At 28.0% G+C, this 14,064-nt stretch overlaps 1 protein-coding gene across 1 annotated transcript in view; it reads right to left on the minus strand.

Annotated features, from left to right (window-relative positions):
• Positions 1-14,064, minus strand: part of LOC113373174 (ryanodine receptor-like) — a gene marked incomplete in the record, with an annotated part of 65,842 nt that overhangs the window by 10,317 nt on the left and 41,461 nt on the right.

A 14,064-nucleotide genomic window follows, 5' to 3' on the forward strand; every position in this document is an offset into this window, starting at 1 on the left:
ATTTTCATCTTCCATTACGCCCGATTAAAAAAATACTTAATTTGGATTGAATTCCTTCATCGAATATAGAATCATCATTATCGAATTTATTTTCAATTTTTCATCCCTAAAATATGTTTTTATATACGCGTCGGAGAATTTTGAGGTTTTCTGTAATTGTGGTTTTAATTTTCTAGGATATCAGAGCATTGTGCAATCCAGACAATGTGTGGACGCTGGAGTAGTCCGATGATGCAGGTTTTTTAAGTTTTTTTTCTTCAGAGAAAGCTTGTTTGTTACGATTTTCGAACATTTGTATCTTTGTATTCTTTTATTGGATGTTTTTGAAGTGTTTAACGTAGCATAGATAACACAACCTGATGGTATTAGAGTTTGATTATGTTGTTAAATGGTATTTTGTATTCGTTTAGAATAGAAAATGAGGTGTGAAATAAAAGATACAGATTCACATATGGGTAGCCACATATTGATAAACACATTTAAATACACACACACACACACACACACACATATATATATATATATATATATATATATATTATATGTATATATACAATTTTTCTAGTAGCAATGTTTCTCTGATAGCACACTAGCATTAATGTCGTTTTAATTGATATTTGTTTTTGGAATTATTCATTGTAGAAAAAAAAGCTGTGTATTTTTATATCATATATAGTTGTTACAATATACAATGCAAATGAAGGTTAAAATGTTCCAGTTTCAATTTCCTTCTCGGACAGCTTAATATCAAGCAGTAGTAATTCACATCAAGCAATAAGATGTCAAGTGAAAATCGTCTTACAAGACGTTGCTGCAAATATCTTACATCATTATTAGACATATTCAATAATAATCACTTCACAAAGGAGATGGACAACCACTGGGTTGCCTTCTCATAATACTTGGTTATATGAAATTACATCACAAAAACTAAAAGAATACTAAGAATTATTCCGATTACAGTTAAAAAAAGTTGCATTATAAAATATTTATTTATTTGAAATTTATTAAATATATAGCCCACAGATTTCTTCCAAGAGGACTCAAAAATACAATTATTTTACATAATAAATAACAATTAAAATATATAAAAAATTACAATATATTATTATTTAGCATAAAATACTTAACATAAAATTACATAAAATACAGAATGTAACAATATTATTTGTTTACAGAATAAGATAAAATAATGAGATATTTGAAAAGAAAATAAAAATGTTAACTTGTGCAGATGGAGATTATTTGATTAGGTGAAGTGTTGTAAATATCTATTTCTTTATTAATTATGTTAAAGTTAGAGAACATAGGAAAAATAGTAACATAAATATTAATATTTTATATAGTAAAAAATTTATGTTAGTTAAAAAAATAATTCCTCTCAAACACGTTTTGTAAAGATTTTGCAAAAATACGTAAAACTATAATAAAATAGTAAGAGTAAAACTTGTCCAAAAGAAATATTGCAACAAGTTTTCTTAACTTTTACATTGTACATTTTTATAAATTATTGTATGTAATGATAATATATTGCTTGTGATATTTCTTGGGTAGTAGATATATTAATGCAAATATTTTTCATTTATTTTCTTAGAAGTCCTCTCTAAAGCGTTTAGTCATCTACTTTTCTTTATATTTTTTCATACAAAGTTTGGATTATTAAAATTTCAACAAATCGTATTCTTATTACTAGATCCCAATAAGTTGATTATCACCACTAATTGATATAATTTTTTTTGTTTATATTATTTTGAGGAAAAACGATTTTTACATTCGAAATTTTTAGTTTCAAAGCATACTTTATCCTTAAAATTACTAATATAATTTTTATTATTTGTGAAAATATTAATAACACTTACTGGTATTTTATAATATTTTTATTATTTTTAGTATTTGCCGTAGAAATTTATTAAAAACGACATATTTACTATGTAATATTAGAAACAAGCATAATCCCTAGAAAGCTTTTTAAATGAAAGGCTGCATCTGTTTTAATTTTGAGTAAAAGTTTTTTTTAACAAATACCTATTTTTAGATAATTTTTGTGTAGTATGTAGAACATCTGCATATTTAGAATAAATTGACATCTATTTTTCAAGGAAATATTATTTAAACAGCAAATATTTCTTGGTCAATTTTATACACTAAATTTTCACAAATCAATTTTTAAAAATGAGATAGAAAAATATTTTTGTACAACGGTATGACCGGGTTCCAATTATGCATTTTTACGTCGAACCCTAAAATCAGAAGCCAACCTAATAATTCATTAATATCTACCAATCATTTACCATCTTTTTTTTGTCAACCTTCAACAAGGTATAATTCCATTTCCTCTAGCAAATATAATTTTCAACCGTCTGCTCGAACCTATTTATTCTTAAAAGCAATTTCCAGTTAACCAGAGCACAGCAGTCAAATTTGTTAGTCCAATTATACAAAAAAGTCTTGCTCTGAAATAATAAAGCAATTACCCGCGTGTAATTTAGAGATTCAGAGAAAAACGAAATTAGCCCAGAGAAAAAAATACAGTTTTTTTGGATATTCTGTGAGAGCACGCCTTTACAGAGGAACCGAACCTTAATTAGACAAAAGAAGTATTTGAGAACATTTGTAAGACAATCAATATTAGAAAATACATCAAATTTATTGCATATTTTTTATCTAAGTTCCAATTTATGACTTGATAAAAAAACGTCCTCAACATTGGAACAAACACCAAGAAAAATCATGTTTTTTTTTAATATTAGTCGATAAATAATTTATAATTTTTGAAATAAAACTTCTTTAGGCGCGCCTAGGGTGTAAATCCGTACGGAAGTGCGGAACGCAACGGAAGTGCGTTACGGCAGATAAGATAAGATAAGAGACGAGTGCTAATGATTCGTCATTCATCGTTGTATACGTACAGGCGTCAACGTTGTAGCGTTACCGATATCAACAAGGAATTCGGCATACATAAATAAACACTTTAAAGTTACATTGTAGTACAAATCTTGATTTAATGAAAAATTCCTGAATCAGACGAATATTTTACCCCGTCCCCCGTGCATAATTATAATGAAAATAATAAAACAAATGCAGCATTTGCGCCGTGTATGAAACATAAGTTTATTGAAATAATTTCTATATTATTAGTAGTTTCTGTAATTCTTTGAAGTTATTGAAATGGAAAATATTTTTTAGGCAAAACAGATACTGCAGCCAGCGAAAAGTAAAAAAAATATTATCAGTCAATAAATGTATGTTAATTTTAATTACATGAAGTTCTTTAAACACAATTATTACATGATGAGTGAAGTTGCAGAAACAATATTTTTTAGGTGTTGTTTAACATAATTCACTGTGTGAACGAATATTATAGAATTTATTAATCAACAATACTTCATTTCTCTAATGAAGGTTCATTTCTAAATGCTAATTACAATGACAAACCGATCATGTCATGTTTGAAGTATGACTTTAATTACATTATTGTTTTTCAATATTATACATATTTTTAATGCAATTATAAATATATAATTTATAATTTATCATTATATAAATGTGTATAATGGTTGACATTATTAAGTATGTGCATCACGAGTGTTACCATATTACTAATGAACATAATTCAAAATTGTTGTATGATGCATTTATTTTTACTTAAATGCCATCTTGTACAGTAGCAAAAAAGTTTTACTTCAATCGTGTGTAAACCTTACGCGCACTCTGTTTTCTTATTTGGAAGTAAAATATAAAAAAATAGTCAATCCAACTAAATAACAATATTACTTTTTTATTTATAATGTAGCTAAAGAATTCATTAATCCATTTTAATTGTTTGTGGCAACCGAAACGCTTGAAGAGTAAATGCGAAGATTGAAATTAATTTGCGGCATGTTTAATTTATTTTATTTTGCAAATGAAAATGTCAAGTGTTTCAAGAGTTGCAATTAATGACATCCTAAATTTAGCATCTGGACCATTTAAGAACGTTAGACGAGCCGCCACAAAATGATTTTCACTTTTGCCAAAGAACAGCTGGTTCATATGACCACGTAAAAACTAGAAAAGTACTTGTACCAAATGAATTCTGCCAAGAACTGATCAAAACATTATTTTTTATTTTCAAAATAAGCGGTGTAATATTTCAGTTTGAGCTTTAATATTTATAAAATTCATTTTGTAATTTTAATCATACTAGATTTATTGATACAAAAGGAAACTTATTCTTCCAAAAATACCACTTGCTAATTTTATATTGTCTCGTCATTTTGAGTTATCCTGAATCGTTTGATACAAAAAACTGATTAATAATACATTTTTTTGTGAATTTGTGAAACAAAATACTATCCTTTATCGACGTTTCTTCGAGAACTACTGCAAGGATTCCAAAAATTTAAAAGCCTTTTGATAAAACTTGCTGAAAACTTTTATTTAAAATCGGTAGAGACATTTTTTCAAATTAGCAAAAAAATGTGAGAAATCTTTAAGAGTTCCTAAATCGATTTTGAAAATTCAATAACCGAAGTGTATCAGTTGAGAATCGAATTTCGTTTTTGGTATAGATTATCTAGATCGTTTCTTCGTAATTTAAGCTACTTACCCATAGTTTTTGAGATAACAAAGCATCCGATTTCAATTATCAAGAAAACATTCAATTAATAATGAAGGGAAGAAGTGGTGATTAGCTTTAGGCAAAAGCTGGTCTAGCCGTTTTGGAGATATCAAGCTAAATGTGCAAAAAATTGCTGTTTTTGGTAGATCTAAACATCCGATTTGAATGATTCAAACAACTTTCTACTTATGTTGACGAAACGATTGCTTTTGGGAAAAGAACCTTTTATTCATTTTTTTTTTTAATTTAAAAAAAAAAAAAAAAAAAAAATCTTGAAAATCTAAAATAATTCCGATTCTAATTTTAATTCCAACTAAAGTTCTAAAGCTCACTTATATACCTCAAATAAATAATTCTAATTTTTCAATGAAGTTTATATATTTATAAATATTAGACAATGTATTTTAATTTAAATTCGATTAAGTTTTGTTCATTTACTTTTCTGTAAACATATATAAGTTACAGTATTTATAATAAGCTATTTTTTATAAACTCTGTTTTATTAAGCAATCAGAAATACATAAAGATTCCTATAAGCTAAATTAACAATATTTAAGAGCGATCTGGACCTACGGAATTGAGCTCTGGGGCTGTGCTTACAAATCGAATATAGCTATAATAAAGAAGACACAGTTAAATTAACGTTCAAAGAAGTTAAGGAAATATACAAACGCAAACTGGACTCATATTTAAACCCATCAATAGTTGACATTACTCGACCTTTTGGCATAACGAGATTGAAACAACACTGGCCTTTAGACTTAGTCTTAGATTAGCTCTAATATAATATTATCATATTAATTGTTAAACTAAGAAGATCTCATTGGAGTCTTTTTTAGACATCGCTCTTAAATATAATAAGCTATTTGAAAACATTTAATATTTCTCGAATATTTCATTACGGGAAGTTTCAGCAATTTGCTTCAAAACACGATGCTATACACCACTAGTGCATTTTTCATTAGCAACATCTTATATATTTATTGATGAGGGTAGTTGAATTGACAGTGAACTCTTCGATTTCTTAAAAAATATATCATTAATGCATTCCATAATCATTATAAATTATTTTTGGAAAGCAGAATAATAGTAATCGAACAGATAAAGTTTGGCATGTATATTGAAAAGTAATTCATGCAGTGCATAATTAGTCTAGCTCAAATTCAGGTAGCAGTTACTTAGAATTTTAATTTACAAAATTCCTGTGAACTCGATGCAATTCCATTCTTAATATGTTCCGTGATTTATCATTTTCGTCGTCCCGTCGATGACAAGAACTGATTATATATATTTACGCTAATGACTCTGACTTGGAACGCCACATTTCCATTCCGACAAGGTGACATTAAACGACATTTCTGAAGCCGGAATTAGATTCTGTAATGTATACGCCTGTAGTGTTGAATGTAAGACAATCCCACAGGAAGTGTTTTTCTATACATGCAATATATTTCATCGAATTATAAGTTTATTACTGTACACATAAACATGTATGATAAATGCGGACATTAACGCCGACGCATCTGGTGCGTCATGCGGCAGCGGCAATTTTAAAAATCAAATCTGGTGTCTTCGAATAGAGTTTTTGAAATAATGGTTTTAGGTGTGTACCTGTTGGATAAAAATTTATGAAGTTCTATTGAATTTGAAATTACTTAATTTTCTTTTATTTTTATGTCTTAATAGCAATCAGAACCTTACGTCCGATAAGCTGTTGGACTGAAACTTCTCCTTACTTCGTATTTTTAATCCAACAAATATAATTATAATTTTACATGATTTGTTTTAAATATTTTCATTAATATACCAACTAATTAGAATGAATAAAATCAAACTCCAAAAAAAACCAAAGGAGATACATTTATGTAACCAATTCTAGGAATCAAAATTGGAACTTCTAGAAGTAGTATTCTGAAACTATGAGATTAAAAATATGTCTGTGAAGCTCAGAAAACGTATTTAAAACATTGACAAATTCATTCAGGTTTTGCAATTCTAAAAAACTGCCTCATTTTCATATAGATCATTTAAAAATCTAACCAACTTTAAACATCTAATCATCTTCAATCATTCAAATATTTAGCCAATCATATTTTGGTATTAAATTCAATGTTATTTAAAACACTTCTTTCCACACTAATTTTCATTATTAATTACAATTTATTCACAATCAAAACTCGCGATCTATAAGATTTGTAATACAATAAATTTAAATAAAGCCAAGTCTTATCTAGCCTTTAATTTCCATTTCATTGGCTCTAATTTTCATTTTATTTTAAATTATAAAAGATTATATTCTTATATTCTTATGGAAATTTCGTTAAGTTATAACCAGATTATTATGATTAGAAATGAAAAAAAAAGTGTCAGGAAGAAACATTAGAGCAGGTGTTTTCGAAAATGAGCGTTCGTTACTAAAAGGGTTAACTTTGATCGACATGTCTAAGCTTCAAAAAACTATGAAAATAAATTGGATAACATTATGTCAAACGACATAAAGGTTTTGGAAAGAAATAATATTTTCATTAACGAATTTCTGACATGGCTCATAATTTGTTTGATAAACTGGAATTTTTATTATAGTAATATCAATAATTTTAATAACTAGCTGTAAGTGGAATTCTGTCTTAAGGCAATTAAGGCATCGTGCCTTAAGGCAAATTGCTGGAACTTCCCGTACCAAAAATTATTATTTTTTTAAAAACGATTGACATTTTTAAAAAAAAATTACTTCGAAAAAATACGATTTTTAAGAAACTATAAATTGGACAAAAAATTACTTTTTTTTGAAAAAAAATTTTTTTAAAAAAAAATTTTTTTTAAATTTTTTTTTGTTTTTTTTTTTGAAAAAATTTTTTTTTTTATTTTGACATATTGTGGAAGATCTGAACTTTCTTTTCAAAGCAATCGTACTGCTTTAACTGCATAGGGGCAAAATATAAAGCGCGTAAGCGCCGCGTCGCTGTCTAACGCATAAGCATTGGTACGGAACCCATAGGAATGTTAACAAAATGTATACTTATTGTTAAAATCTCTATAAAATATCTGATAATTTGATGAGCATATGTCTAATGATCATTTTTGACCGCCAAATGGCTTATTTTTTTTACTTTTTCCTCCATATCTCCGAAACCGCTAGAGCTACCTTCATGAAAATTTTATCGATTCTTAACCTTGTCAATACAAGTGAAATGTTTTTTGAATTATTCAAATCGGACGCTCCGTTCTCTCAAAAACTGAGTTACCGTTTTCGGCACTTTTTGCCCCGTATCTTCGGAACGGCTAGACCTGCCTTCGCCAAAAACTAATCAGCACGTCTCCTTATCAATACGAATCGAATGTTTTTTGAATTATTCAAATCGGTTGACCCGTGTTCCCGAAATCGTCGACGAAAATTTGTATCCGCACATACATACACACACATACATACATACATACACACACACACACACATACACACACACACACACACACACACATACATCCATTTTTTCTAAGGTATGCCAAAATGTTCAGAAACCTCTGAAACGTAAAGATATATAAAAATTTTCATTTTCGATTTTTTTGCGATTACTATAACTTACCCTACGGGAAGTTAATAACTTTAATAAGGTTTTATTCAGAACATTAGACGTTCATGTGAATAAATTATATAATTTTTCTCTAAATAGATTTGATTATGATATTTCTTATTTTCTTATTATTTACATAAATTTTTCTCTATCTGTATATTTTCTCTATATTTTTTTATCTTATATTGACAAACATTTATTTGTTCATTTTGCGAAATAGCTTATAAGATCATAGTATATGACGATCACAAAATAAGAAAATAAAAAAAAGATATTTCTTCGGGTTTAGAATTATTTAGTTTTTAGTCCATATTGAGATTTTCAATTACAAATACTAACGATATATTCCTAAAGTAAAATATTGATCACTCTATAATAAATAATATGAAATATTTTGCACATCAGTACTGAAGTACTTACCCTATGCTTTCATAATTCAGTGATTCGACACATTTCTAAATTTATTAAATCTGTTTGATCATTTGAAGTTCTGTGCAGTATTCATCTCCTAATTAATAGCCAATGTTCGGATACCCCAATTTTCAAAATTGCCATATGTCCTAATTTTCAAAATGTACCAATTGTCCGAAATAATGATCCTAACATTACGAATACCTTACCACCAAAACGAATTAGCTTTAGAATTTTATGACACTACCCCAAATGTAAAATAATAAATTCCTTGTATCTACTGAAGAGATTCTGTTAGTTTATTATATAAATAATGGTAAATATATTTTATGCAACCTAATAATAAGACCCTGAATTAATATTTATTGATTACGCCTTGCTCATGAATAAATAAATAAAAAAATAAAATAAATACATGCATCAATATCAATATTTAAATATGTAATTATATCAACTATATTTGCAGGCAATGGCAATCAATTGAAAATGCTGATACTTTTTTGCACCTTACATAACGATTTACTATTTAACACTAACAGTCACAAATTAAACAATGAGTTTCTTAATATGTTCCATATAGTTACAAATACTAAATGTGATGTTTTTAATCTCCAAATGCGCAATTTGTTGAAAAAATTACTTGATATTATTTGCATTATTATCTGTTTATTAATATATGAAGATGTTCAGTAATTGTTTTGTTGATTTAGCAGATGACTATCAGAAAGCAATCAGTATACAATAGTTGTCCTTCCTGATTGTGACTCAAACATATTTACGTATTTACGTATTACGTATTTTTGACTGAACTATTTTTGCTGTAATTCCCACAAGCTTATTTTTACTTGATATCACATTTGAGATCTAAAAACTCAAGCCAAAATCTAATATCACTACTAATATAATAATCACGAATGGAAAAACCCTAATCTAGCAAATTGTTTAATGGAACAATTTGCAGTAATATTATATTATTCTATTATTTATTATTATTATCTGTTATTATTATTAATTACCAGTTTTGTGCTGTTATCTTTATTTATTCTTATTTATTTTATTCTTTTTTAGTTTTTGGGGTACACATCTTAGCATAACAGCTCATAGAATGTAATTACTATTCTGATTGCTGTATAATAATTAATGAATAATAAAAAAAAAACAAAAAAAACATATTTGAGATCTAAAGTCTCTAGCAACAATTTGGTATCAATATTGATTGCTGATAGAATCAAGAATCAGTGATTTTTGTTCTTACCCCAAAGCCACAGCTGATATGATAAATATATCTACGGTAACTTCTGTAACAATTTTCAATGTTTTTTTTCATAATTATAGATACATCAGCATAAAATTGACAACAAATTTCTAAATGCATTCTTGTATTTCCAAAATTCCATTTTCCAAAAGTCACCCGTCGCATTTATCTCAAAGTACTCTAGCACCGTACACCCTAATTTCCAAAAGCCGCCTAATGTAGCAATTGATCGAATTAACGTTGAAAGTCCAATATCATTGCATCTATTCCGTCAGAGTGCGAGTTAAAATAATAATACTGATTGTGAGAGAGTCCAAATTTGAGGTTATTTTAAATTGTTTGGGTCATTTCACATCGTCGGCATAATACACATTACACACGTAGTATTCGACTCGGCATTCGGTTTGATGTGTGTATAGAAGAGCGAACGCAAAGTAACGCCCATCAAGGATTGAGATGTCTGCATCAAAGAACATCTGCAACTCCGCCTATCGAATTATATTTGATCAGACGCTTCTACAACTTCGGATCAAACAGGTATGCTCAGGTATGAAGAAAGATCAGGATTGATCAACAGGTACATGTAATATATGAGCTTGTTATTACCAATTATCCTTATGGTATATGGTTGTTTATTCTTGAAAAATTATTAAATTTATAAAGTGGACTCGCTTGTAGGTAAGCGGTTAAGAGCGACGGGACATGAATCAGAGGTCCCGGGTTCGATACCCACTTCGAGCAGCCTGTTGTCAGGCAGCAGTGACAACAATTTTTACTTGAAAATATAGACAGCAATATGTTTCCAAGTGAAAATAGCCCTTACCCGGCATTGCTGCACCAATAAAAAATCAGCCTTATTAGATTAATTGTAATAACAAAATCATCAAATATGGATGGATTAACCATTGGGTTACCATTTAAAACATACGAAGTAAGAGAAGTTTCAAGCCCAACAGCTCATAGGACGTAAAGTTCTGATTGCTGTTAATAAATTAAAAAAAAAAAATTATAAAGTGGAAAATATTTCATCCACGCTTTAGCTAAAAATTCAAAATCGATTTTAAAATTCAAAACTTATTTGAAAGATATTATTTGGGAGTCGGGCAGAATAATTATGGACAAAAGATTGGACGAGCCGTTTCTTTGTAACTAAATATTGAAATATTTTTTGCGATAAAACTTTATTTTTATAGATATCATGGTCCTGAAAAACACAATAAAACTTTACAGCCCTACGGCAAGTAGTTTAGTTTTAAAAACTCATCAAAGTTTGAAAAAAATTTATAGTCAAAATATGTGTCAAAAGTTGCTTTTGTGATGTCATAAGATTTAAACTAGGAATAATAAACTAAGGTGCCGATTCTGCCGCATAACAGAAAAATGTTATGACAAGGTCATGTTATGAAGAACTTTCCATACAAATATATAACAAAAGCTATGTGGTTAGTGTGCAGTCAGGCGTATTTCTCACGTTGTCAGCTAGAAAGCCGCACAAATGTCAAAAAAATTATCTTAGATAGCAGGGTCTATCTGACTCAGCTCCATAACATGTATAAAACGCCTGAATGCGCGGTAAATACATGACATTTTGACAGTATTCAGTATGATTCAGTAGCATTATGCATAAAATATGTATTATGTATGCCATAACATTTTTCTGTTATGAGGCAGAATCGGTCCCTAAATTTTAGGACATGTAAATACACGTGTTTGTGCACTATAATTAATTTAATTACAGAAAATTTAAAAGTGTTTCAGAAAATTCAATTGGAAATCGCAATATTTTCATTTAATTGAAAGCGAAAACTTTATTTTCGAAATAAACAGTTGAAAACTTTATCTGAATATCTAAATCTCAATTTCGTTTGATTAAAATCAATTAAAATAGATTTGGAGAAGTTCGTGCAACTTTCTTTAAGGCAAAATGCCACTTTCAATTGATTTATTCTTTGTAACATGAATTGAGATACAATATATCTGTACTCATATATAAAATGTATATTATAGATCAATATTATTTCTATAAACAGTTTTTTATTTTTAAAGAAGAAAAATAAGTTTTATGTATATCAAATACATTTAATCAAATTGTTTAAAATTAATATTAGTTAGTGCATTTTATCATTTCAAACAAGAGTCAGTTCCAGTAAACTTGAAATTTTTTAAAACTGTACCTTGTAGCTTTAAATTCATATAAATAATTTATAATTAACCCTAAAAATAAAGATCAAGATATTAATAGTTTATTAATAAAATTCAGTTTATTCACTCGAAATATTGATGGTAGCGCGGGGTTTCACAAGGTCGTATTGTAAGACCTCGTTATCAATTTTCTTTATAGTCCACTTGCCCTTTTCTTTTATTTACAACAATATTTAATAATAATATATAATTGAATATAATTATTGTACAATATAATGATTTATAATAAATTTTTATATCATCTTTCACATCATTTAAATTAAATTTACTATTAGTATCAAATGCTTTACACAACTGTGTTGATTCGAATTTTTATCGGGTGATTGATTTAAAATATTAAGAAAAAGCAATTCAAATTTATTGAATTTATTATAATACTAATATATTACAATAATAAAGAATAATTATTATTATAATATTATACTAATCATGTTCTCGAAATCACCTATACTATTTTTATACAGAAAATAATTGATACCATCTGTTTATCCCCATCGCTTAAGGCTGTTTCAATTACGAAAGTAATATTAGATTATTAAAAATAATAATATTGAATACTTTCACTCTGCAGTCGACAATTTATTATTTATACAGATCATGACGTGTTTTTTTATATAATTATTTGCTAATTAAATGAAGTAACCTGGTAAGAGTAGAGCAGAACTATTTCACTATTTCACAATATATAAAAACTACGAGTCTGTTTAAATAATAGTATCAATTATGAGTGAAATATATGCAATTCTTTTCCGCTTAATATTTAGAATTAATGGAATTTATTACAATTACAATTTGAAAAGTTTAATGCTTATTAAATATTAAAATTTAATTTTTAATTTATATTTTGGCCCGAATTACACAATTGTTTATCCTAACTAAAATACACAATAATAAATCAAAAAAAGTTTGTGAATACAAAATATTTCATATTTTGGAAATTGGCTTCAAAGCTGGCTTTGTTTTATAAGATCATTTGATGTATGTATGAATTTCTTCCTATGTTGAGAAGCACTGGCGTGAATCGCTTCATTTTCAAGAAACCCTTGTAAATTATACGTTAAAATTTTACATAAAAACATGGATGCGCCGAAACATCCATCCATTCGCAGGGGCTAAAGAACTACCAAATTTGATATGATGTCGTCGGTTTTATTATATTTTATTATAATACACACGCGATAACCAAAAACTCAATTCTTCAATTCTTATTCAGCAGGAATCTATTATGTGGCAAAATTTGTATTGTTAAATTGCTACCGAACATTTCGAGAATAAGAAAGGAAGATCTTTCTAATAAAGAAATAAAAGTCGATGCACGTGTCAAGGAATCTCATATTGCGCGTTGATGATTTATTATTTAATGTACTCGTAATATTGTGGCTTTTCGTTATTTTGTTAGAAAACCGACGGCCAGGCACATTCAATTTGCAATCTTACATTTTATAAAAATTTGTGTAGAAACGGATTTACTTATAAACCAAAAAATTAAGGGTGGAAATCAAGTTAAAAATCAGTATCCTCAAAAAAGTAAACTAAATTCAAAGCTAGTGGGGTGCATGGCATCGTGCCTTAAGGCAAATTACTGAAACTTCCCGTACCGTAATTGAAAATCTTGGTGCGGAACCCCAAAAAAATTTACACAATATCTGTACACATTATTAAAATCTATATAAAATATCTGATAATTTGATGTACATATATGTCAAATGCACGTTTTTGACCGCCAAATGATATTTTTAATGTATTTTCATTGAGAGTCAATAACCTGCCTGCCTTTTGGACCTTCCTTCCCAAAAATTTAATTAGTTATTAATCTTGTCAATACAAGTAAAATGTTCTCTGAATTATTAAAATCGGACGCTCCGTACTCTTAAAAACTGAGTTACCGTTTTTGGCACTTTTTGCCCCGTATCTTCGGAACGGCTGGACCTGCCTTCGCCAAAAACTAATCAGCACGTTTAATTATCAATACGAATCGAATGGTTTTTGAATTATTCAAATGGGTTGATTGTCGACGAAAAATT

The sequence above is a fragment of the Ctenocephalides felis genome, unplaced genomic scaffold, assembly GCF_003426905.1.
Source record: "Ctenocephalides felis isolate EL2017-DRISC unplaced genomic scaffold, ASM342690v1 CF-g0.4_SCAFFOLD_01604, whole genome shotgun sequence".
NCBI classification, from domain to species: Eukaryota; Metazoa; Arthropoda; class Insecta; order Siphonaptera; family Pulicidae; genus Ctenocephalides; species Ctenocephalides felis.